We start from the raw sequence: 25,063 nt of genomic DNA on the forward strand, positions 1-25,063 counted from the left end.
CTCAATGGGTAACCTTCCCACCTCAGTCCCGCTCCCTCATCCAGGGAGAAGTGGTCCCTCTGCACTCAGGCCAGCCTCTGCCCCACTGCCTCCTCCTCACCGTGGCATCTCTGAGGACTGAGAGGACCCCTCCCAGGTGGGCATGTGCCCTGTGGTGCCCGGTTCCTCCCTGAATGCTGCGGCTACTCCTCCAGGAGGGCCTCCATCTCCTCATGATTTCCTCAGCAGGTACCCAACCTAGGCCCCAGAGTTTTCCATTCTCCCATGCATGTCTCTTTCCTTGGCTCCATCCAGGAACTGAGCCTGCTCCCTCCCTCCCCCAGGGGCTGCCATGGCCTCCCCTGTCCTCTGTGCTTCTCCCACTCAGGCTGACTGGCCCAGAGTGTCCGGCTCCCTGCGCCTTGCTGCTCCCACACAGGCTCTTGCAAGGGGCTGATTGCCAAACACAGTAGAATCTTTAGGGAATAAGTCACTTAATATGCAGGGAAGTGGCAGATAAGACACTTTCTAGAGCAGGAGGCAGTCACGACTCTATGAAGGGGCTCAGCCTCCAGGTTTCATTCCTGAGGGGAGGGTTTGAGTCCCTGCCATCGATGTGTTCCAGCAAGCACTCTTTTAAGGGGTCCCCAGCCCCAGGAAGTCTATCTTTAGGGTTCTCTAGACCCAGAGGCTAGTGTTCTGGGTGCACAGGCCCTGGCCAAAGCACTTGGGCTGGGCGCAGACTCCTTGCCACCCTCAGGCCTCATCACCCTCGGTGGCCTCCCTCAGATGGGGAGGAGGTAAGCCCTGCCTCCCCAGGGCCGCCCCTGAGTACCCTGCCACTGGCTGCCCTTTATGGAAATTGTCCATTTGTTTTTTCAGCCCCCATGAACAGAGTTAGAAGTCAAGGGCAGGCATTTCCAATTCATCCCCAGAGTCCCATGGCAGAGCGCAAACCTGACACACGGGCCAGCGTAGCACGGGAGCTTAACACATAATGGGACTGTGGCGCCTTCTGAGGATCTGTACTACAGGGACAGATAAGGCAGTGGCAAATGCTGACTTACTCTGCGCCTGTGAGAACAATCAGTTTTTATCCCGTGGTGTCTTACTTGCCAAATATACTCATTGCTGAAAGGCTGGAAATTGTGACATGAAATCTTCCTCACTCCTCAATCTGATATTCAAGGAGCAGATATCCCCGGTGACTTCACAAAAGTGCAGAAAAATCCGTAGTAACTTTTGATAGGTTGGTCATCCAATACAAGACTTCCATGCTGCTTATTTTTTGATGGCCAGAGAGCAACCTTTTAGTTTAATATCTACTTCACACAGCTTGAGACATCATTAATTACTTCATTTTGATTGCTACCACAACATAATCACCCAGCATGTATTTTTAGACCTTTTGCAAGACCAGTTTCCTTTACTGGCAGAGGGGAGACCATCCCTGAATGGACACCAGTATCAACCTGACCAGGCACCTACAGTGGCTCCACTTTTGAAGTTTCTTCTTTGTAGGCATCCTCCCCGCTGGTGACTTCCTACCCTGCTCTCCACATGCAGATACTGAGCAGCAAGCCCTGCTGGACTGGACATTCACAAAACTGAAAGGCCTTACCGCTTTATACACCTGTGAATAGGCCACAAAAGAAGACATTACAGGGCCCGGGGACATGGTTTAATTGTCCTTCAACTCCGACAGTAGCACTGGTTGAGAGGAGCTGAAGGATATGGGAGTAAGCCCTGAGTTCACAGCAGTCATATGGGCATCCAGGCCTAGGGCGGAGTGCTGTGCAACTGGTGAAAAGCGGGAGCAGGTCTGCATGCCATTCTCCCAGCTCCCACAGCGGAAGGGGCAGGTGAACGAATGTAAATTATCAACCTTAAAATCGCAGCACGACCTACCACTGGGAGGACAGACACCCTATTCTATTTGTCTTGGTAACCTCCACTCCCTGGCACATCACCTGGTACACAGAGGAGCTCAACAGCTGTTCGCTGAAAACCAGCAGGGCAGGAATAACTCTTGGGAAGGGGTAAAAGAGCAGATCGTTCTTGGATGAAGGAAAGCCTGGAGCTCCCCACTCTGTCCATCTATGAATGAATGCCTCATGGACTGTGACTCCCTTCTCTCTGGGCCACCCCATTCCCAACCCCTGGACACAACATTTGAGCAGAGGGTCCGCAGGGGTCAACTTGATCAGAGAGAGCCCTGACTGAAAAGAATCCTGAGGTCCAGTGTGTCTCCAAGGTTCCCAGGCTCATGTTGATGCACAGCCAGCCCAGGGCATAGCACTGTACCTGTTATCCAGGAGAGCACAATCAGAATGACAAGGATGGGATCAAATGGAATGATCCCTGCCAGGGGCCAGGGAACAAGCCTGTGCTGCGGCCACTCTTAATCATCTGTTTAATTCACTCCACGTGACTTCATGAAAGATGGTGCTGTTAGCCCTCTCTGACAAATAACATGTCAGTCTCAGAGACACCAGCGTAACTTGACAGAAGCGATTCAGCAGCCCAGAGTGGAGTTGGGGTGCTGACCCTAGAGCCTGGCACATCAGGGACGTTCTTTTCCTCCAGTCATTCAAGAGTGGGTTATTTCTCACACTGCCTGTACATTCCTGTTTAGAAGGTGACAGGCAGAAATCACACTTTGGGGGCAGGGTGTGGCCTGATCATCCTAAAAAGACAGGGTTGTCCCTCTTTAGCAAGGCAAGCCTCTGTGTTGCAATACTCAGCATCTGAATCTCAAGACAGGTCCCTGGAGGTATAGTCAGATTTACCTCAAAATAAACATTGCTTCCAGGGATCCTACATGGGACTCTTGGAGACCTGGTCAAAGGAGCACCTTAGGCTACAGAAATGGTAACCACCTCAGCAATGCCCAGCAGGAAGCAAAGGTATACGCCCCCTTTCAGGAGCCACACCCACCTCTATGGGAAAACGGGGCTGTTGCTCATCCTGCTCGCCCCTAGCACAGAAAGCTGCCTTGTCCCTGGTACATAGCTCAGCACAGATGCTGGTTCCCAGGTACCGCCGAGGGCTCCCCTTATGGAGGGGCTAACGTGCTGACAGACAGAGTTAGAGAAGTCAGCCTGCGTCGTGGGGTGCTCTCAGGGCCAAGTGGCTTGTCTTGGGAGCCACCTGTTGTCACAGGCTTATGTGCTCCCTGCACCCTGCAGACAGCTCTTCCTGCTTCTCAGCAGAAACTCTCCTAGGCCTAAGGCCACGTGTCGTCCCTCCCACTCTGGGGGAGTGAGAAGCCAGGCTGCCCCCCAGGAGCTGAAACCAAGCACCGCTGTCTCAGGTGTACATCACATTGTCTACTTGTGATTCTTCTGTGGAAAACATATAAATAAATTGGTTTGTACACTTTTTGTTTTTGAGACGGAGTTTTGCTCTTGTCGCCCAGGCTGGATTGCAATGTCACAATCTCAGCTCACTGCAAGCCTCTGCCTCCCAGTTTCAAGTGATCTCCTGCCTCTGTTGCCTGAGTAGCTGGTATTATAGGCATGCACCACCACGCCCGGATAATTTTTGTATTTTTAGTAGAGACAGGGTTTCGTCCTGTTGGCCAAGCTGGTCTCGAACTCCTGACCTCAGGTGATCTGCCCGCCTTGGCCTCCTAAAGTACTGGGATTACAGGCGTGAGCCACCACACCTGGCCTGTGCACTTCTTTCCACATTTCACTTTTGGGCAAACTCAATGAAGAAGTAGCTCGTGGGCTATTTTCTTCTTGTAGGAGTTGTGCATATTTCCAGCATTTTCCTGGCTTTGCAGAGAAGCCAGACGCAGCAGTGCACACAGGATGAGTTGGCCTGGGCTGATTTGTGTTCCCTCCCTCACACACCAAGACTAGCGAGGCGGAGGACGGCAATGGCTGGCCGTGCTTCTTGGGGAAGCATGCCCAGGTGTCTGTGCCCACACCAGATTTCCCACTGCTTAGCTTTCTGAGGAGCCCCTCCTGCCTGTTTTTCATGTTTCCCTCTGTTCACACAAATCAAATGTGTGTACTCACACATGCTGGCGTGCACTACCCTCCCACCAATTACCCCTGGGTGTTCTCTGGGCTCCTTGGCCTGGTCTCACCTCCTGATAATTACATACAGCAAGCACAGTGGGCTGTGATGATTGGACAATACATGGGTCAAACAGAAAATAAAATTAAGGCTAGTCTTTTTTGTTATACAAGTAAAAGAAGAAATGAATATTCTTAGTGTTTCACAGACTTCAGTCTTTTCTTTAAAAATTATTAGAATTATGAAAACGAAACAGTAAATGACACCAACTTTTAAGAAGGTTGACTTGCTCTGAAATAAGATCAAACATGCAAAAGGCTCTGTGCTTTTCATTATGGGATTCAGGTCCTGCCGCAAACTAAGTTCCAAGGGCTAGGTGCAGTGGTTCATACTTGTAATTCCAGGGCTTTGGGTGGCCAAAGTAGGAGGATTCCTTGAAACCAGGAGTTTAAGACCAGCCTGGGCAACATAGTGAGATTCCTATCTTTGAAAAAAAAAAAAAAAAAAAAGAGAGGCTTGATGGCCCTTGCTTGTAACCCCATCTACTTAGAAGACACGCAAAAGATCACTTGAGTTCAGAAGTTTGAGGTTGCAGTGAGCTGTGATTGTGCCATCATACTCCAGCCTGAGCAACAAAGTGAGATCTCATCTCAAAAAATATACATATTTTTTAAAAAAGAAACTACAGTTCCAAGTCACACAAAAGCTGTTCTATTCAGTCAGCTGTTATTCTCTTCTAGAATAAATATCTCCTGATGCCAATATGTACAGACACTGTATCTTTTTTCAATTTATCAACATTCAAAAGAACAAAAAACTTTTAATATTCTCCGTGTGTGTGTGTGTGTGTGTGTGTGTGTGTGTTTTGGGAAAAAAAAAAGGACGAACAGAAACAAAACACTTGAAATGTTTAAATGGCAGGAACGAGTAACTTGCACAAATTAAAGAACAAATTATAAAGCAAAGGGATAATGAAGAAATGGAATTAGCCCTTACATGTTGCATTTCAACCTCCTATCTAAAAAGAGAGAGTCCCGCCAGTGGAGCTCTGAGGTCCCACCTGAGTGAGACCTGCACTCCCGCTTCCCACACAGGATGCCCACTCCCCTGCACTTTGGCAGGGCTCCTGCCACCCGTCCTTTTCTTACACTTGATAGACGGCCTAAACAATCTGGTCTCTTCATCTAGCCACTGGCTTTCTTTACGCTGCAGAATAGACTTCCCAGGGCTGCCAAGCTGCGGACACACCCAGAGGTTATTTCTTCATGACATGTCAGCATAGGAGCCAAGAACGTTCAATTAGTCTGAAGCAAGGTCTCTGTTACATGAAATTCACACCTTTCAATTAGAATTTTTTGAGGAAGCACAGAAGCAGAGGAATCTCAGACAGAGCCATTCAGAAACCTGGGTTTCATAAAGACTTCCAGAGGTCATGGAAAATGCCCAGTACAGAGTTAATGGCATACTTTTAGAAAATACACATTGAGAAACGTGCTGTAAATTAGTTCGTTTCAGATGCTAATTTTATACTCATAATATCTTTTAAAATGACGTCTATCTCATTGCTATTTTTAAAAAAGTCTAAGAGATTGGATCAAAGCTACTACATTCATCACACATATACTTACTTAAAAGGAATGAGAGATGATATGATTTACTCTGAAATTAATTAATTTACTATGGTTTTCAACTTATGTGAATATATCAAGATGTAGAATTTGAAAATTATATTTTTTATCCATATTAGTAAATATAACTACTAAGTAATTATTTCTTAGTTACTGGTTTGAAGCTATCACATCAGAAATTCCAGTAACAAGGAGCCATTGAAGAAACAGGCTGAAGGCTTCATTACCTCAGCAGAAAGATGACAATGTCCTTGGGTCTTTACTGCTACCACGGACAGTAATATGAAAACAGATGCGATTTTGTTAAGGGAGCCTCAAGTTGCTCACATCACAAGCAAACACAGTCTTGTAAACTAAGGCTTTCGTTTCCAGCATGAAGGGAACTCCTTACTTGTAACGATATGGTAAGCCTCTTTCTGAAGTACAAGACACTTGTATCAAAACCTGTTTTACACTGCTGTGGAAAATAACTGCATTTGGAATCAGTAATTTTCTCTACATGGCTACTTTCTACTTGAGGAATAGCCATTGTGGACGTGGTTTCACTAGAATGCAGTTAGGTTTTAAGGAGCAAATGCTTAAAGACTACCCAGTCTTGGATAACCGAATCACTGCCAGTGAAATAGAGAAGTCAGTGGTAACACCAACACTTGAAACCACAACACAAACCTCTTCTTAAGTATCAACTATAAAAGGCAAGCCGCTAACGTGTGTATTTGTGTGGGTGGGGATTAAATAACAAACAGTGTTAGGAAATAGAATGATTTTCCTGAAGCCAGCGTTTGAAGAAGACTGACTCGGGTAGGCTGTCACCACACTCTCAAGATTCTGTTGGTTATCATAGGTAATATTTAGGACCATTCTGCAGAGCTTCCAATAAACCATTTAAAGAGCACAGGCTTGGGCAGTGACAGAACATAATGGCAGTGATGGAAAATGTGCCTGCAATAAACGAGACACAGCAAGTTTCTGAGGCCAGGTGACCCCTCCCACTTCCCAAATAGCCCAGGACTCTGCAAGGGACTTACTGCCCCTGATTTTCAGTCTTTCTGTAGGCTGATTTCCTCATATTAAATACTCCTCAATGATACAGTGAGGCTTCATTGTGACGTTTTTTATTCTAACCTGGGAATGGCAAGATCATCTGAATTTTTTTTTTTTTTTTTTTTTTGAGACAGAGACTTGCTCTGTCACCCAGGCTAGAGTGCAATGATGTGATCTCGGATGGTTACATCCTCCACCTCCCAGGTTCAAGCTATTCTCCTGCCTCAGCCTCCCAAGCAGCTGGGACTACAGGTGTGTGCCACCATGCCTGGCTAATTTTTGTATTTTTAGTAGAGATGGGGTTTCACCATGTTGGCCGGGCTGGGCTCAAACTCCTGACCTCAGGTGATCCACCTGCCTGGGCCTTCCAGAGTGCTGGAATTACACCGTGCCCTGCCCATCTAAATTTTTTTAAAGGCCATATAAATTTATTAGGACATACTGTTGTAATTCTTTGGAGGAATGCAAGGATAAGTGATTGTGGCCACATTTCTGAAGTATGGTAATATTGCTGAGTCCCATCTTTGAGCTATACTTTATTGTAGAATATTTCCCATGTTAAAACTATGGTGACAGCTTTTATATACCAGAGAAAAGTGATTTCTTTCATGGCTTCCTCTTTTTAGCGGCTTCCACTATGCTGTTCAGAACAGAAAATAATGACATGAATATAAATAAAAAATGTTAAACATACTTAATTATGCTGCTGTAACAATGCAAGAAATTCTTGCATTGATCACTGAGTATTGGGGGGGGGAAGCCTTTTAAAGTATTTCAGGGGCAATTCCTATTCAGGTTTTGAACAGAAAAGGGAGTCCCTCTTCCCCCAACTGGATACATTATTTCCATCAAAGGTAGCTTTGCTGCTCATATTCTTATTTCTTTCTTGGTGAGAAAATTAATTGATATGCTAGAGTAATTTGCATCCAGAGTGAATCTGAACCTTGTTTCTGAATTATTTTTGGACTTTGGCTTTCTTAATCATAGCTAATGATCTAGGTGTCTTTAGGAGTATTATTTTCAGTGGGGAAAATTTTTCTAAGTGTAGATTATTGGTCAAAATCATTGGTCAATTCTTGATAAAGAAAAGAAAAACTGCTGCTTGGGCCTCAAACTATGCTTTCCTAATGACTAGGAAAACATCATTCTCAACTTCTTCTTCTTTTTTTTTTTTTCCTGGGAGCTCCAGATAACAGCACTATGGGAAGGAGGAAGAATTTAATGAAGCTTGTACCTGTTGGCTGAAACTAAGCAGCCTATTTATAAACCGCTCTAAAATGTAAGTAAAAAGCTCTTACCTACTCAAGGTTCAAATAAGAGTGCTAGCAAATGAGTGAAGATACAAAGGAGAAACACAAGCTGGGAAAGAACTGCATAGTGGATTGAATCAGAGGCAAGAATGGGAGACACGATACTAGGGAATCAGTGGGAAACCGGAAGGCTGACCTGAATAGCACTGCAGGTAAGATAATGTTGCAGGTAAAGAATAGATTATTAAATATTGGGGCAAAAAGTCTCTGCTTGTTCTGTTCTCAATAACTAAAATCCAGTTCTCCTTCCCTTTGTCTGCTGAAGCCTGAACATGTCCTGCATGGCCCAGCACTCAGGCAGTGCTTACTACATGCCAGGCATTGTTGTAAGGATTTTAAGCGAGGAAAAGGAGGCACAAAAAGGGAATGGAATTTGCCTAAGCAATCTGCCAGAAGATAGCACAATCGGAATTCCTAACAAGGCTGCCTGGCTCTCAGGTCTGTGCTCTGGACCCTATGTTATATTCCAGAAGGATGTTTAAGTTATAAAGGAAGGTTGTTAACAAATAGGCAAAAATTGGTCTGGAGATGAGGGCTTAGGGAGAGGGCATGCTGAGGGAATGACTTACCTACCTACCTGGGAGTAGGGGTAAAGTCTTAAGGTGTGATGTCTATGGGGTAGTGTTTTAGAGCACATGAGACTCGGGAAAGAGAGCTCATGTTGAGGACAAAAACCAGAGATCACAGTAGAAGAGAGGGATGGGGATGATGCAACAAATGGACCAGGAGAGAAGCTGATTCAAAGGATGTATTTTGAGGTTGAGATCTTGGGGAGGGATGCTGGAGAGGGTCGGATCACCTGAGAATGAAATAAGAAGGTGCTGACAGGCTGAAAGAGATGCATGCCTTTGACTTGTTCCACTCAGACTCCTAACCGGTGAGCACGTATGAATGAGAATACCTTTCACCTAGAAGTTTAAAAGCCATTTCATATATGATGGTATTTCAGCCCCCAATAGTCTTGTGAGATATTATAGCATGCTCCTATTTTCAAATGAGGAAACTGATATGCAGATTGCCTCATAATCTGTCAGCAGCCACAGAGCTAGCAAATGATATGGGGTGGGAATCAAACCTGGAACCTGACTTCCATTTCACTGCTCTTTCCATTAACTGAATATTCTGTTTTTCTTCTCTATGAAGTTTATACATCAATGTGTGCATGCAACATCATAAGATAAGGTCACCTTTAATAAACATTTCCTGGGAGCCTCTAGCTTGGAGCTTTCATCTCCCTTCACGGCCTCTGATGGCTGTTAATTTTTCCTTTCTTAAACTTTAAAATGTGCCTTTAAGCAAAGATTTCAAAATAGGCATTGTTAAATTCTGCTAAAAACAAAACCAATAGCTCTGTGCCAGAGCGAGACTTCCCTATATCGGAGAACTGCCTGAGTGTGTCTGTGTGGTTGGAACCGATGCCAGAGAGCCTGTGCCTTCTGTGCAGTGGCCTAGAGGAACGCACAGAGGCTTAAGCAGTGGGCATGGACCTGAACCCAACTACACTGTGCGTTTGCTATGAAACTTCATCTAGACGTCTGACTTCCCAGAGCCTCAGTTTTTCAGGGCCTTCACAGTTACCAATGTAGGATTGCTAAGGAAATTAAATCTCTTGTATGGGACTGTGCTATGCAAATGTTAGGAATTACTTCCTTTTCTGTTTTCTTCCTTCTCCAGGCCAGGAAGCAGGTAACTCCCAAATGAAAAAGCAAGCAGGTCTCTTCCATGATCAGTGGGATGGCTGAGCTGTCTGCGATGCCTTTGCATCTTACTGCTTCGCTGACTCTGAAGGTCTGGCCCACAGCCTCAGGTGACCAAGCCTCCAGTGAGCTCAAGGAGCAGCTACCTCAGCGGTGCTTGCAGGCGGATCAGGATGGAGAGGGGTCTAAAACCCCCATTTTGTTTCCTTCTTTTGTCTTTTTTTTTTACTTCCCTAGGGAAGGAAAAGTTACTATGAAATTGGAAGAGGCATGAAGGAGGCAGAGAGAATGGAGGGTCTTCTAAAATGGGTTTATTTCTCAAAAGCCATATAACGCTTCACAAATTCACACTAATCTAACACTCCTGCACTGTGCCCTCCCTCACTTCAGCCCTAACCGTGGGGCGAAATCCCGCAGCGTGAGAATGTGCATGCAAACCCTGCATGGATCCGCGGTGCGTGTGGATGCACTCAGGAGCCAGCTATATTTCAGTTCTTGCTACTTGTATCTGTCTTGAGCATCCACCCACAATGAGCAACACAGATAAATAAATCCCCAAACCTCGCCTTGTCACTGGTTCCAACTCCTCCCATCTCCACCTTTAGTAGCCAACATCATATATCACATTCTTTGATATGTCTTTCTCAACATCTCCCTTGCTCAGATTACCTTTTAGTAAAAGTTCATAAAACAAAACAGAATTTACTAAAAATTGGTCAGTGGAAAGGTGAGCAATACAACTTCTGAAAAAAAATTTAAACCAGTGTATGATTTGGGGATTTAGCAAAGTGAACTGATAAACTAGGACATTCAAATCTATTACACTGATACTTTCTCTGGAAAGAGATTGCTTGCTTGCTTTGCATGTAGTTTCACTTCAGGACTTAATTCCTCGTTTAAAAAAAACTGGAAGAAAATTTTCCATTAGCTGTATTTTATTTAGATCCAGAGACAAAGCTCAGCTAATGCATATTACAATATATAATCAAGCATAATTACATTAAAGTATTAAAACACTGTAAGTTATTAGAAATAATGAAATTTCTTGCATAAAGTCATTGCATGAATTACTCTGGTGCTTGTCAGACCACTAATCAGGAAGAACTGCCAGAGATGGCAGAGATTTCACTTGCCAGGACTCCGCAGTCCATTAGCAAATCAGTAGACTTGGGGGGGAGGTGATTTTCCATTAAAGCTGCAGCATCACAGAAAGTTACCCTCTGAAGTCGTTCTTAGATGAATACTTCTATGTCATACACAGCTAAATTCCAATAGTCATAACAATTATTCTAAACTAATTAAAATACAAATAAAATTTTAGGCTATGTGATAACAGATAATGTGGCAAAAACAATTCTACAATTTTGGAGGGGCCTGTATGATATATTCACAGTTCTTGCTGGTTCCTTCCAAATCTTTGTTTTTTTTAAATAGAAATGTAAATTATATTTAGCTTAAGTCTATGTTTGAATTTAAATCACCAAAAAAACTACTTTCTATAAAGCATTTTGGAGCGATCTTGCATATAATACTCATCTGCTTTGCTAACTCTTTTTTTCTGTAGATAAGTAAGGTAAATGTTGGGCCACTAGACAAAATTACCATGTATCTTCAATCACCATGTCCAGAGTAATGAGTCAATGTACGTATGTGTATATGCATTTAAAAAAATCACTTTTTTGGCACTTTTCTTTTTAAGTAATATGGGTGGGCTAGATGTGGGTTATCAAGTCAGATTAAAATGAGAGTCCCTGGGAGCTGTGGACGGACAGTGGGAACTGGTAGTTTTACAAGGTTCCATTAACCAGGGTTGAGACGCTGTAACTTAGAGTCCTGTAACTTGTCCTTACCACCAGTTCATTCTCTCCTCTCCTTCTGTGAGGAGTGCTTCTGTACAAAGACCCTGAAGGTAACTAGAAGGGAGCAAACTCCACCAAGCCATCTGGTGGTGCACCTTTGAGAACTTGCAGCTACTCACATAGGTTCTACAAGGCCAGTAAGGAGACAGTGAGGTGGGGACCTGTGGGGAACTGGAGGTCACATGCCCCACTTCTAGGAGAGCCTCCTAGTTCCAGCCCACTGTGCCATCAAGAATGTGGGCCCAGGACGGCCTGGTTTTCAAGATAAGCTAGAAATCTGCTTTCTATGTGAAAACCTCTTGATTTTTAAATGCGTACAATGAATTAAAAATTTATCAAAACTGTGTTGTCCAAATAATCACGTATGTGACAAAATATGGCCTACAAAATGCTAGTTTACTACCTCTGAACTAGCACAATATCCTGAACAAAAGCATAAATAAAAAAAAAAATTGGCTGAACGCAGCACAAGCAGTATGTGGAAAGTTTTATTTTTAGAAACAATATAGATAAATCTGTAGATTTGCTTACTTATAATTTAGTTGTGCTCTCCAGAACCTAATGACAGAACATATTAACAGGCACTCAAAAGCAGTGTGCTAAGTGAAGAACAATTTAAATCCATAGATGTAAAACTACTGTAGAGCAAACATGCAAACAAAAACAGATCAACCAACCCACCTACCCAGCTTGACTGTCTGCGGGCCTTAAAGAGGAGCTCAAGCTCTGCCACGCAATGCAGATCACTTGGGAATCTTGTTCATGCAGAACTGGGGCAGGGAGGAAAAGCTGAGATTCCACAGTTATTATGAGCTCTCAGGTGAGGCTAATGTCACTGGCCACCATCACCCCACATGTCAAACAATAGGACTGTTCACTCCTGGAGGCTGCACCCTGTCTTTTTTCTCCATTTCTGGTAGGTCCCAAGCAACTGAGGAAACGAATCCACTTTGATGTTCACCACTGCAGGCCAAGCGCAGTGCTGGGCAGGCAGCAATGGAGGTGGGGGTGACAGGGTGAGGACACAAGACAAGTAGAGTGGGTCTTACAGTCTGGGTGGGGGCAAGGATACAACCAGGTAACAGGTGGCAGTGAGATGAGCTTGTGGTCTCTCCAGGGATCTGTAAGAGTGCACCCGCAAAATAAACAGGCTCAAAGCAAGGTCTCTGAATGGCACTCACTCAGAAGGGCTTGCATTGTGTCCCTTTGACCATGGGGAACCAGGGAAGGCCTTTGGGCAGGGAAATACGATGACCGAAGTAGGGTTATAATCAGGTGACTTTGTTCTATAGGAAGGTTACATGTCCTGCCAGACTATGAGTTTTCCATACCTGCCACACAAAATAAATCTTTCAAAATGGCAACTACTTTATAAGTCTACTCTTCTTAAGTGCCTAGTTATATATAGATTTCTGAGAGCCTTTAACCCAAAGAAATCTACGTCTCCTTACAAAACAAACCCAAACAAAGCAATAGTGCAGAGAGAAAATGTTTGGCATGTTATTAATTCACATGGGGGACTGCAGGATACACTAAAAACATCTTGTAGAAAAGAATGTCTTACACTTTACTAAAAGTGGACGATTTCACCTCCAAACAAATGGAATTTAGTCACAAACCCAGAATCATCGGTATCATACGCATGAAAAAGGGCTGGGATGAAGAGAATAGATGTGTTCTACTCTCTATACCCCATCAATGTTAATTTTGCTTATGTGCATGGATAGTAATTAAGTCCCATGTTTACTCTATAAAACATCATCTAGACTTAGCAAATACAGACACCAGCTCAGCCCAGAGAGTTATTACGAAGTCTGAACCCTAAAGGAATTCCTTTCAAACTTTAGTAGGTTCGTGTGTGTGTGTGTGTGTGTGTGTGTGTGTGTGTGTTTTACAATGAATGAAGATGGGCTCCTCTTCAATCCCAATACTCACCAATGGTACCTTTTACATGACAGCAGCAGTAAGGGGTGGTTGTAAAGATTAAGCGAGATACATGTGGAAAGCACACGCTGCCTAGGATTGGAATATCATTTTCTTCCTCTCTGGTTCACTCATCTGTCTCCCCACTCTCTGGTCTCGTCTCATGCCCGGTCCACCTTGTTTCTGTGTCCTGGCCACAGCAGGCCTCCTCTTGGTGCCCTGAATGCATCTTGCTGGTAGTCTCTTTCCTCCTGGAATGCCTGCCCCTCTTCTCTTTGCTTGGCTGACTCCTAAGAGTTCAGATTAAATGGCACTTCCACAGACGGGCCCATGCTTACCCTCAAATATAACTGAGGTTCCTTTCATGCCCATATGTGACTTTCATTCCCTTCTAAAGCATATTTGTTTTTTTCATCATTTTTCCTATGACAGTTAGTACTTAATATGTGCATGTTTGTCTGATTGCCATTACTGTAAACTGTGTCAGTGCCTTGCACATGATAGGGGCTTAATAAATACGTGCTAAGCAAATGATTAGTTTCTTAGGGAAGAGTCTATCTCTAATTCAGTCCTCAAGAGGAACAGGGCTTTGCCTTTAAGAGGCACATAAACACTCTGTTGATTGACCCTTAAATGACTCCCTTCAAGTCACAAGGCAGGTGGGTCACTTGCTACCTGGTATCTTTTGTCTACATTAGAGCTGCTCTAACAGTAACCTGTTAACCATCCTCACACTTACACTATTCTATAACTAGTAATGTGCTGCATTTATGCTGAGACAAGAGGGAAGGAAAGAGGAAGATTTTAGATCTCTGAGTGAGGAAAGAGGAAGATCTTAGATGTGAAATAACAAAAAATTCACAGCTGCCATGTCAAGCTTTTTTAAAAAATGAACTTAAAGAGAAAGGAATTAGCCAGACCCACCTTTAAAATTTTTGTAATCAAATGTTAATATACAAAGCTTAACCACATTAGAATGTTTGGGAAATACTTCTGGTCTATGGAGTCCTGCTCAGCTGTAAAACACCAGGTCACCTGAAAAAATCAACACAGGCTGAACCTAGTGACATGCTGAGCCCAGCCAACCCCAGGAGGTGAGTGTCCACTGCCCTGGAGGGATTTCTCACGCCTCTCCTCCTCTTTCCCCCAACTCTCACCCAGAAAGCTCTATTGTGCAGCCCTGGGCTGTAGACTTTGGCCAACAGTGCACCCATCCATACGATGTTATGCCAGATGCTTGGGACACAAAGATGAAAGACTCATTTTTTGCCCTCATGAACTCATGGTCCAGCAGGAAAGGCATATGTGGCAAGAATCAGTTGCAGCAATGAGGTACCTGTGAGGAGGACAGGGTGATGTGCTGAGTTTAGGCTGAGACAAGAGGGAATGATGGGGAGCCCTGGGAAGGGAGGCTTGAGCTAGGCCCTCAGTTGGACAGCAGCTTGTTAGGCAGATAGGGCTTGGGTACTTCTGGGCAGAGAAACACATGGCACCTGGTTATGGGGGCCTGGGCCACAGGGTGTATCAAACCTGTAGTATATATAAACGATGTTTATAGAGTGCCTCACATTATCATATCCCACATTATGTGGGAACAATGTGGGGCATAAGGCTAAAGAGTGAGGTGGGTGCAGACCAGGATATCCCCCAAGAACATTTAGTACTTTGAACAACTCCCGGAAGCTCAAGGGGAGCGAGATAGTTTGGATGTTTGTCCCCACCCAAATCTCATGCTGAAACATAATCCCCAGGTTAGAAGTGGGGCCTGGTGGGAAGTGTTTCAATTATGGAGGAAGATCCCTCATGAGTGGCTTGGGCTATCCTCTTGGTGATAAGTGAGCTCTCTGAGTTCACAGGAAATCTGGTCATTTAAAAGTGTTTGGCGCCGGGCGCAGAGGCTCAAGCCTGTAATCCCAGCACTTTGGGAGGCCGAGGCGGGTGGATCACGCGGTCAAGAGATCGAGACCATCCTGGTCAACATGGTGAAACTCCATCTCTACTAAAACTACAAAAAATTAGCTGGGCATGGTGGTGCGTGCCTGTAATCCCAGCTACTCAGGAGGCTGAGGCAGGAGAACTGCCTGAACCCAGGAGGCGGAGGTTGCGGTGAGCCGAGATCGCGCCATTGCACTCCAGCCTGGGTAACATGAGTGAAACTCCGTCTCAAAAAAAAAGTGTTTGGCACCCTCCACCCCCACTCTCTCCATCTTGCTCCTGCTTTTGCAATGTGATATATCTGCTCCTGCTTTGCCTTCTGCCATGAGTAAAAGCTCCCTGAGGCCTCCCCAGAAGCCACACACGTGCCATGGCCATGCTTGCTGCACAGCCTCTAGAACCGTGAGCCAATATAACCTCTTTTCTTTATAAATTACTCAGTCTCTGGTATTTCTTTGTAGCAATGCAAGAACCGCCTAACACAAGGAGCCAGGTAGAATTACATGAATGGAGAACTCGATCTGATTTGGATTCCAGAAAGATCACCTAGGGGCACAAATGATGGGTTGCTGGAATGCAAGACTGAGAGAAAACTGAGCATGCTGCCAGCTATGTCTGAAAGTTCTGAGAAAGTGGCCTGGTGGCCTCGTGGCATGTTCTCTTTCCTGCGCTCCCACCAAAGTGAGCACAGGTACATCTGTGAGGAGGGAAGGGGCCTCCCATAAACACTGCCCTCTGTTTCCACACAGATCATTTCCATATAAACCTCTCCATAGAGACATCCATGTCTCCAAGTCACTCTTTCCAAAGAAATAACCCTTTCTTTCCAAATAGAATGACTTTTCCAGACTGGGCACGAAGCACAGCTTGGGGAACATGGGCTCAGGAATAGCCTGTCTAAGTGTCACTGAGCAGGCCTCGGGTCTCTGCAAATTAAACTAAGAAGAGCTTCAACAATTTCACTGAACTGACAGAGCATATGCCCACTATTTTGGGTCGTGAAACAGCTTTTGGTATTTCACTCTTTATTTCTGAACTGAAATATGATGAGCTAACCTGGACAAGCTCTTGTAGAGCAAGCTTTTTTTCCCCTATTATTTTAGGTTTAGGCATAATCAGAGTTGTTAATTTATACCAAATGATTTTTACCATTTGTTTCTCACCAAAGAAAATAATTCCACTAGGAGATCCTTCAAGCAAAAATTTTACAAAATTGTGCATTATAATAATCATCATTATACAATTCCTTTGGTTATTGCAGCCTATGTAGGAAAAGTAATGAAGAAATTGAATTGTGATTATAGTCATTATTTCCTACAAGGACACAATGTCAATAAATACTGTATTTTCCCCAATAGTTTTATTCAAATAGCATAGGGATGGAATTTGTAACAATGCAGACAGCTTACATATTTAATAAAGTTCTTTCTGGGTAAAGTTGAAAAAAACACATGTTTTTGCACTGAGTTTTAGACTCCATTATTTAGTAAAGTTAGATGAAGGAATGAATGAATAAGCCATGGGTTCAAAGGAATAGTGGTCCTAAACAAAATCAGCAGAGCCTCAAAGTGCCTGCAGCCCCCCAGGATGCTGGGCCCTGGCCCTTCTTGTTCACACCCCTTCCTCTTCCAGGAACATGATCTGCACCATCTACTGTCCGGTCCACCAGGCCGCCTGCTCCTGGGGCATCCAGGTACTGCTTCTGAAGCCCTCCTCGGGAGATCCTAGGCACTGCGCAGTGAGCCCTAGACCCCAGGCATCTCCTATCACTAAAGTGCCTCTACCAGCCAGGCACCTGCTTTTTGTCTTTCTCTAGCACAACTGTGAGCTGTGTGGAGGTTGGGCCTGTGTCCATCTCACTTACTGCTGTGTCTTCAGTGTCTGGTTTAATGCTTAGTACAAAGCAAGTGCTGAAAAAAGACCTTCTTGGATATCTCTCAGACACCTTAGAAAATATTTCCCTTACTTACCTTAAATAGATGCTCACATGGCACTTACTATGTACCTACCACTCCTTGTTCTAATTTTTTCAAATATCAACTCAAAATTATCAGCCCTACTACAGGGGAAGCAGGTGAGGCAGGCATAGAGGGGTTAAGCTGCCTACAGCTGCAAAGTTAGTAAGTATTAATAGTAAAAGCAAGATTTGAAGCCAGACTCTGCGGGCTCAGTCTCTACTCACGCTGGCTCCCATGCCATTGTACTATCCTCTTGGAAAGACAGGGACCAGACTGCCTCCAACAACAGAGAGTTGCCTTCACGAGGTCACCTCCAGGAGGTAAGCCACTCCACCCAAGCAGGGCACCCCATACTAGCTGGGTTCTCCTTAAACTGAGTAAAACTGTCTCCTTCAATTTCTATTATTTTGTCCCAGTTCTGTTCTCAGTAATACCCTTGAAATGGTAAATTTTCTCTTTCACATAAAAATCATAATCTTGCACATTTAGATGTCACACATTTATATGCTTTTACAAACGCTGTACAACTTTTCAGGGTGTTTTATCCCGTCTACCCTGAGATAAGTCTCCCTTTTGTTCATTATTCTGACTTAGTGAGACTTTATAATTACTAGAAGAGGGTGCATACAGAAATGTGATTTTTCCAAAGCATATTTAAGGTTAATTTTCAAAATGGTTGGAAAATAGACACATTCAGAGTGCCAGCTAGAGAAAACATGTGCATCCGGGAGGGTGATGTGTTTGATGCATGGGTCTGACAGTCACCATCTGTGCTTTCCACAGCAACGACCATGCCATGCAGGGATAATGCAAGGGAAAGATGCAATCAAGGACTTACGAAATAACACAACGGTGGGCTCATGGGTTGATGAAATCTGAACGTTCTCGCCATTGTGTGTCCCTACATGGTGACAGTGATTGTGACACTGGTCTCCAGCTTTACTGCCCTGGGAAGCCATGCTGGGGGCCAAAGCCTGAACTATTTCTTTTTTCTTATTCAACATACTATAGGCTAGCTATTTTTCAAAAGTTATTTACAAGGTAGCCTTTCTGATTTATGAAAATTTTATTTGCGAAAATAAGAAAATGGAAACTCTGAATCCAGTCAAGGTTATTGTAAGGGAGATGTTCTCAAATAAGCTAGATGTGCACTTAGCTTTGCTCTTTTCTTTCTGTTTTCAGGGAAGTTTGAATGATCATTTCACTGATGTGACCAAGAATGAGCCTTCACACTTCTGTAGAGACAGAACTCTGTAAATAGAGCTGAGGGAATACTCAAGGGGCAGATTTGGGAGTTGTAAGAACACATGCAGTAAAATGACAGCAGAGGAGGAGGGGCAGGAAAATGCCACCCTACAGGGCATGGCTGGCAGGGAGGAGTCAGGCTGGGTCCACTGATTCCCTACTACTTAGCAACCTTGTTTTTGTTATTTTGAGTTTTCAATTTGCATGAAAAAAGAGCAGCAGATTTTAGTTTATTAACCCTTTTCCAGTTTGCCCTGAGAATACTCGCCAGCTGCGGGTGCGTGTGGCTGCAGTGTTGACCTCGAGATAACTTTGCGGCGAATATCTTGCTTTTATTACCATTTTCGCATCACTCTAGCATATCGACTTTTGAAACAAAAGACATCATTTAGCATTCTGTTTTAAGTAGTGATCTCTTCATTTACAAAATACAGTAATTCACGATCGCTGAGAATGTCAAATCCTAGAAAACGTAGCATTCCTACGGGTGATGTTAACTCCTTTCTGGAACAGTGGTTGGCCAAAGACTCACTTGATGAATCTGATTTTTCTGAAATAGATGATTCTGGTGATTCAGATGATGCTGATGTTAGTTCTGTTTAGCAATAACTCCAAGAACAGTTTGTATATTTCATTTTCACATTGAAAATCAGTCAGATTTGCTTCAGCCTCAAAGAGTGTGTTTATGCAAAATAAAATGAGAACTGGCAGTGAGCTGTACTTTTTTTTTTTTTCTAAACAAGAAAAGGGTAAAAAGTGGGTCTGGGCTAAGACACCACAAGAAACACCGATCTGGGTTAGACGCCGGGACAGGCGAGCAGCACTCCAGCAGCTGTGGCTATGGCAGGTGCGCTCTGGGTTCTACTCAGTGCGCGTGCGCTCTCCGTCATCATCCCTAACATGAAGCCCAGAGAAGCTTTTCCATGGGAAAGACTGGGCCTGATCACACCATCAGGGCAGATAATGAAGCACATAGAAGATGCCCAGGAGGCTGAGGCAGGAGAATTGCTTGAACCTGGGAGGTGGAGGTTGCAGTGAGCCGAGATTGCAACCATGCACTCCAGCCTGGGCCACAGAGTGAGACTCTGTCTCAAAAAAAAAAAAAAAAAAAAAAAAAAAGATGCTGCCAAGAGTGAGTAATTCAAGATAATGACTGAGAATCCAGAAAGCGGCAGAAAGTCAGCTGTGGACCAGTGGAGCATTGAAGGGCAGGGGACTGAGGGGCAGCCAGAGTTTCTTTATAAGGGGCAGGACTTAGGCCCTATCTAGATACTAAATTAATGAATCCTTTACACGGATCAAAGGAAATGAAGCTAAACTCACCAATATCAAAAGCAGCTCTTAATAGTTTTATTTTCCCTCCTGATCCAGTTCATTTGGATGCTTGATGTTTGGGGATTTAAAAGAGACGTGGGGAGGCTAACTCAGGTGGGGGGCATTTTAGAAGCACAATTGATCCTCAGTATCCACGTGGTGGATTCAACCAACTGCAGGTTGAAAATATTTGGGAAAAAACTAAACAATAAAAAACAACAATACAATAATGAAAACACAACAAGTAAAAAAGCAATAAAGCATTAATATAATAACTGTGGATTTTGCATTTACACTGTGTTAGGAATTATAAGTAATCTAAAGATGATTTTAAGTATGTGAAAGGAAAATAAATCTCAGGTCCCCAAAATCACTATACCAAGGGAAAAGTCAAGCTGGGAACTATGTCAGGCCAACTGACCTCCCAGTTTATTCCTAAATAAAATAGTGATAGAGATTTAAAAGCTACATACCTCCCTCACAATTTGCCTACCAGGAAATTCCTTGTGGACAAAGGACAGACAGAACTCAAAGTCGTCCCTGTAGGGCTCACATGAGATAAATGCATATCTGATTGGCCCTGTCGTTTCACTGAGCCAGAATAAGGCATAAGTGACTATCCCTCTACCTTCCTCTCACGAGTAAATTGTATATTCCATGGAAAGCTAATCAGAGACTCAAAAGAATGCAACCATTTGACTCTTACCTACCTGAAAGCCCCCTCCCCCACCTTGAGTTGTCCTGCCTTCCCAGACAGAACCAATGTCAATCTTACACATACTGATTGATGTCTTATGTCTCCTAAAATGTATAAAACCAAGCTATGTCCCCATCACCTTGGGCACATGTCCTCAGGACCTCCTGAGGCTACGTCACCAGCATGTCCTTAACCCTGGCAAAATAAACTTTCTAAATTGGTTGAGACCTGTCTCAGATATTTTGAGTTCACAAGTATAATGGTGGATGTTCATGGGTTATAGGTATATAACCTATATACCACTTTATATCAGGGACTCGAGTAGCTGCTTTTGGTATCCATGAGATACCAAAATCTATGGACAAAATCCCTGGAACCAATCCCCCAGGGATACAAGGGGATGTAAGAACCACAAAGATTTTTCCCCAGTTGTGTTTTCCTTCCAAAAGTTAAAATAGAGAATTTAGCCTCTCTCCGTAACAAACCAAACTAAAACCAGATATGAAACAGCAGCAGCATGGGCTTTCATGGTGCTTCCTCTCTTGGGGCCACCCTGGCTCCAAATCTCAGCCCTACCTGACACCCACCCCCCTCCTCTCAGCCCCAAACTCTCATCAAATCAATGGCCAGGGATGGCCAATGCTGCATCCTAAATACTTGCTACCGTCAAATGAAAGGCAAGAAAAAAGGCACTTCATCTGAAAAAATTATTGCAAGGTGTGACAAACTGTTGCCATAGGGGAAGGGGGACTAGAAATAGGGAGAAGCACCCACCCCTGCGTTGTATCTGCAGAGGCTCTATGGCTAGATGGGAACAAACAAGTCTAGAAAGGAGAGGCCTGGGGAAAGAAGCTGATCTGTTAGCCTCAGAGAATGTTTTTGCCTAAGGCCAACATATTTTCCTGGAGGGGCCCTTCAGAGGGTTGTCTGCTTGCTAGGCTGAGGGTGGGCCTGGGGGAAGGAGAGTCACTTAACCAAAGGGTGGTTAACAGGTACCTTGTCCCCATTAGGCAAAAGAAGTCAGCTAATCATTTATGAGCCAAAGAACAGGCATTTGGAAGGGCTGTGTCTGGCCTTGTCTGAGGCAGACAAGGGGTGATTGGCCAGATTTCTCTAAGTCACTCGAGGAAGGGGGTTCTTTGCAATCAGCCATCTTCCAGAACACAAAGGTTGGAGCAATTTCTTAACCTTTGCTGTTTTCCAGGATCCATGCATCAGGTAAAAACCAACACTGTCGGTCCCTGTCCCCTCGTTTCTGTCCTCACTGTCAGCAGCCTGGCCAGCTGCCACTTGCAGTTACCTGGGATAATCTCTGCCTTCAGGCTCCTCTATTCCAAGTCTCCTCCAACCTGCCCTCAGAATTTTTCTCTGCCATAAATCTAGCCAAGTTATTCTCCTCAAAATCAAAACAAAATGAAAGGATAAACAAATCAGATACTCAGTTAAGATGATTCCCGAACTTTCTCTCATTAAGGAGAAGATGAAGGAACACTCTTTAGCATGGTGTCCAAGACCCCTGACTCTCACAGTCCCACCTACTGCCTCACAACAAGTTTCCTTCTGTCTCATATGTACCCCTGGCTGCAGTGCAGCCAGATAGCCACATTGCCTTGAGGATGCCTACGCTGTCCTAGTTCTATGCTTCTGATTATCAAATCTGCTTACCAGAAACATTTTTCTCATATTTATATTTATTGAAATTCCACCCACCATTTATGTTCCAGTTCAAATGTCACCTTCTCTGAAAAAGTCTGATTCCTACAAAGAGAATGAATTGGTTTCCTTCTTCCAAATGTCTTGATTTGAGGTTGCAAAGCAGCACTTACTGTAAGCTACCCTGTATCTGTAATAGCTGTTTCCATCGTTATGCCCCCACTAAGGAAAGACTCACTCCTTCTTTTGAGCATGCCGTACCTTCCTCAGCATGTAAAAATGTGCTTTGCTTCATAAAAATGTGTTGAATTGGATGCAAGAAAAGAACATGTGGTTCATTAAGGTCATTTAAAACATGCTAATCAGCAAGGAATATGGCTGTGAGCATTTCTCCTCATCCTCCTGGAATCATACAAAAACAAACAACAAAGAAAACAAAGGAAACACCATAAATTCCATTTTCAGTGAACTAGAAGGCAGAAAAATTCCCCAGATTCAATATATCTGCAAAAAGGGTCAGAAGCAACTGTGATTGACCAGAAGTGTGCCAGTGGTGGCAGATCTCTGTGGGTGCCCAGTTCCAGAATGCAAAGGCATATTCCTTGCTTGTATAGGTGGGGGCAGAACCTTGGGTGAGCAGGGTTGGTATAAAAGAACACTACTGGACTTCGTTTGGTTCACGGAGTTAGAGGAGTCAGGGCTACACAAAGAATAGTCCAAAGGAGCCATATTTGCAGGAAGCACTCTGTCTCAGTGTCAGGCAAGAGGGAGAAACCTTTTAGTTGTGAAGTCTATCCCTCATTCCCTGTCAACATAGGTGTGTGTGAATAGTTAGTTCAAGAAAATTGAACTCATTAAGTAATGAGTGATCTCAGAAAAAAGAAAGAAGAAAAAGACAAAAAATTGATACAGTATTGTTATGAAGATGCCATGAGAAAAATGTGGATGAGACGAGTAAACTCTATTATATTTTTAAAATGCATCCATAAAAAATGTTGCCACTGAGGAGATGAAAGAGTGATCAGACATTTTGAGGAGTTTGGAAACACAAAACAAAGCTTAGTGAGGCAATTATCTCCAGGAAAGAAAAAAACAAAGTAAAAATGTGACAATTCGAGGAAGAGACAGCAAGTCAACAGAAGGCAATGCAGAACTCAAGAAAGAAGTAGAGGAGGAAAATAAAATCATCACAGGAATAAAGATGGAACTCAAAGGAGCAGAAAGTGAGAACGGACCTTGTACAACCCAGACTAAGGATTATACTCATATCAAATAAAAATGAGAAACTCAACCAAAATGAAACTGAAATTTGAAAACAATTTTTAAAATATTAGAGAAGGTGATTTAACAAATACATAATTAGTGTGTCTGAGGAAAAATCAAAACAATGAAACAGAGCAAATATTTAAATATATAATAAAAACAACCGTTTCCCAAATCTGTATGTGTCAATGTACTTGAATGTATATATCATAAGGGAATACTATGTGCCACATTCAGTGAATTGGAATGCAATAACAAGACCTACCTGAGTAAAGTTATTGGAGTTTAAAGATAAACAGTCATTTGAGCATCCAGTCAAGCATCACATATTGTCTCAAAACTTTCAAAAATAAAAGACAGGAGTGATGTTAGGGAAGATGGCAGGTAAGAAGTGCCAGGACTCTGTCTCTCTGCCTACACAACAATTTCACTGGCAGAATCTGACTGATAGAACTATTTGGGAACTCTGGAGTCTTGCAGCTTCTTTTTTTTTTTTTTTTTTTTTTTTTTTTTTTGGGTTGTTTTTTTTTTTTTTTTTTTTTTTGAGACGGAGTTTCGCTCTTGTTACCCAGGCTGGAGTGCAATGGTGCANTACAGGCACGCCCCACCATGCCCAGCTAATTTTTTGTATTTTTAGTAGAGACGGGGTTTCACCATGTTGACCAGGATGGTCTCGATCTCTTGACCTCGCGATCCACCCGCCTCGGCCTCCCAAAGTGCTGGGATTACAGGCGTGAGCCACCACGCCCGGCTACTTCTAAAGGACAGCTTAGATGGTGGTAAATCATGGTTAATTTTGGTCACTTTCAGTTCTTAGGACAGTAGCAACTACTCACTTCCCACCCTCCAGCCCTGTGGCAGGCAGCTGTGCCAACAATTCAGGTGCAACTTGAATGTGGCTTGCAAGAACCAGGGTGGGCAATAACTACCTCATCCCCCAAATATTGGGGATCGGTGTCCTTATAACTGACTAAAAAGGTGCAGTCCAGAGGCCTTTATAACAATCCCCATTGCCTAAAGTGGCTTCTAGGATATGTGAAGATAATTGCCTTAAAAAATTTCACACCTAGTTTTCCCCATTTTCCCCATTTTGGGAGCCAAACCTTTAAGGATTAGAACATGTAAAAGCAATAACATATACAAGGGAATTTAGCAAGTCACCATGCATGACCAAGGAAAGCAATGGCCTCAGAAAAGACCTGAGAAGGCCTCAAGTTGACACCTCATCCTGATGTCTGGCATGGAGCTACCATAAAACAATTTAAAAAACCAAACAAACAGAAACCAAAAACAGAAGCAGCAAACCCTGGGGAAGGTGGGGAATCTGATTAATAGAGATACCGTATTATGAGTTTCAAATGTTTCGTTTCAACAACAAAAAAATTCATGGTATATAAAAACAGGAATGTATGACCTACTCAAAGGAAAAAAATCAACAGAAAAATAACTCGAATGAAAAATTCACTAGAGGGATTCAAAAGCAGATTTCAGCAGAAGTAAGAATTAGTGAATTTGAAGATAAGACAATTGAA

At 43.6% G+C, this 25,063-nt stretch overlaps 1 protein-coding gene and 1 long non-coding RNA gene across 3 annotated transcripts in view; one reads left to right on the top strand and one right to left on the bottom strand.

The window, feature by feature from the left end:
- Positions 1-25,063, bottom strand: part of L3MBTL4 (L3MBTL histone methyl-lysine binding protein 4) — a 461,506-nt gene that overhangs the window by 22,460 nt on the left and 413,983 nt on the right. The gene's annotated exons all lie outside the window — the stretch shown is intronic.
- On the top strand, positions 7,850-11,110 carry LOC119473491. Its single transcript, XR_005202707.1, has 2 exons — positions 7,850-7,956; positions 9,662-11,110. It is a non-coding gene; the product is annotated as an uncharacterized LOC119473491 (long non-coding RNA).

Source organism: Cebus imitator, unplaced genomic scaffold (genome assembly GCF_001604975.1).
Source record: "Cebus imitator isolate Cc_AM_T3 unplaced genomic scaffold, Cebus_imitator-1.0 Scaffold162, whole genome shotgun sequence".
NCBI classification, from domain to species: Eukaryota; Metazoa; Chordata; class Mammalia; order Primates; family Cebidae; genus Cebus; species Cebus imitator.